Raw genomic sequence first — 2,500 nt, 5'->3', positions numbered from 1 at the left:
TAAATATATTATATTATATGCTTTGTGTGTGTGTGTGTGTTCACCTAATTCCAAAATTTTATAAATTAAATTACCGTCCTCCTTTCACGGTATGTTGATTGTGCACACACACACATATATATGTGTATGTGTATATATAGACAGATACATGTGTGTGTGTGTGTGTGTGTGTGTGTGTTTGTATGTTTGTATGTGTGTGTGTGTGTGTGTGTGTGTGTGTGTGTGTGTGTGTGTGTGTGTGTGTGTGTGTGTGTGTGTGTGTGTGTGTATGTATGTATGTATGTATGTGTGTGTGTGTGTGTGTGTAATTATACATATAATCAGTTTGTTACACAACTCCAAATGGGCAGGTCCACAAGGAACAGTCACATGAAAATGTCTGTTTGAAGCAAAGGAAATAATATTTTGCCTTTGAAGCATACATATCTTTATATTCATTTCTGATCTTGCGTGGGGCAGGGGTTCCCGACCTAGAAACCATGGCCTCCACTGGGCCATGGAATACTTTCTAGGGGGTCATGGAGCAATATGAAAATTATGACCGGATAGTGTCTCACCTTGGGTACGTACAGATAATTATCACATACCAACAAATTGGAATCTTTCCATGCAGTGCACTTGTCCTATAGCTGTTGGCATAATTGAATCTGAACGTGGCCATTTTGATTATTATATATTGGTCGCGGGCCACAGAATAGAAAAGGTTGGGAACCATTGGTGCATGACAACGAAAAGAATTTTATGATATTCTTTAGATATTATATTTATGAGTTTTGCATTTATTACTATGATAAACGTATTTATATCATTTTTATAAAGCCCAGGTTATAACGTAATTTAGGAATAAATATATAAGCTTGCAGTATCTACGACATGCAGTGCATTATTGTTGAGGTAAATACGTGCTTCCAGAGGCATATCTTGGAAACAACAAAACCACAGTAGTCGCAACACTAGCAGGGCACTAGGCATATATATATAACAATCTTAATTTTTATCATTGATTTATAATTATGGTTATTACTTAATACTACTACTACTACCATTGCTCATTAACCCTCGACTCCCTCATTTCTATGGGCTTCCTAAAACCCATAAGCCGGCCGTGCCTCTGCGCCCCATCATCTCCTCCCGGGGATCTGTGACGCACCCTCTTGCGGCCTGGCTGGCGAAGTCTCACTCCCCTTCATGGTACCTTCTGTCCTGTTCACCTTCGCCACTCTCAGGATTTCATCTCCCGCGTCCGTGAAGTATCACTGGCGATCATGATGAGCTTGGATGTTGACTCCCTGTTCACCAAGGTCCTGCTTGATGACGTCCTCGCTTTCCTTCAGAGGAGTCTTCCCGCAAAGGATCATCGTCTCCCTCTGCCCGCCGACGTCTTCCTCCAACTGATTCGTCTGTGCGTGGAGTTTAATTCCTTTTCCTTTGAAGGTCGCTTCTACTCTCACACGTTCGGTGTTGCCATGGGATCTCCTCTCTCTCCAGTCTCGGCAAACCTGTTCATGGAATTCTTCGAGTCTGAGCTTCTCCTTCCACTCCCTTCGTCCGTAGGTCTGGCTGAGTCTCTGCCCTCTGGCCTCATGACCCTGCCCTGTTCTTGGATTTCCTGACGCAGCTGAACTTTCTCTCTCCTTCCATCCGTTTCAAGGTGGAATGAGAGGTTGACAACAAGCTCCCTTTCTTGGACACCCTAGTCCATCGCTCTGCTGACCACTTCTCCTTCTCCGTATACAGGAATCCTATGCATAGTGGTATGTACATACACTTCTTCTCATACCGTCCTCTCCATGTTACGAGAGGTGTTGCCACCTCGCTGTTCCTCCGCGCCCTCCGCATCTGTGACCCCCAGTACCTGGAGGGAGAGATCGACTTTCTGTGATAAGCAGTGCTTTGGCGAAACAGGCACCAGTCTCACTAAGCGTCTGTCTCAACATAAGTACGCTGTATCCAGGGACACAACAACAACGCCCTCTTTTGCCATCAGTGGGACACAGGCCATCAGATGGACTGGTCAGGGGTGCGGATTGTCTTTCATTATTATGATGATGACGATGATAATGCTAGTGATAATGATAGTGATGATGATGATGATATCATTTTTAATACGAATACTATTACTAATAGTAGTAGTAGCCAACGGCCACACACCGCAGTCGCGTCAGTTCAAAACCCGTTCAGGATTCTCTATCCGAAACGTCTGACAGCACACCGGAAAGCAATATTCGTAAATAACCCCAACACCTTTTTTATCTTCTTTTTGAATACATTTTCGAAACCGATATAAGCATCTATTTTATTTATGTCTACCAGGAAATGGTAACATTGTTTTATGTAAGTATATACCATCCTAAAATACATTATGCACTGTTTTCTGTTTACTATAAATGTAAATGGTTTCAAGCTAAATCTGCAAAATATTCATAGAGGAAGATGCAGCGAGTTTTAGTACCTGGTGTATATATGAATATATATTAATATATATATATATATATATATA

The sequence above is a fragment of the Penaeus monodon genome, chromosome 12 (assembly GCF_015228065.2).
Source record: "Penaeus monodon isolate SGIC_2016 chromosome 12, NSTDA_Pmon_1, whole genome shotgun sequence".
Lineage (NCBI taxonomy): Eukaryota > Metazoa > Arthropoda > Malacostraca > Decapoda > Penaeidae > Penaeus > Penaeus monodon.
The sequence above is the reverse complement of the archived record's forward strand: the minus strand, read 5'-3'. Positions refer to the sequence as shown.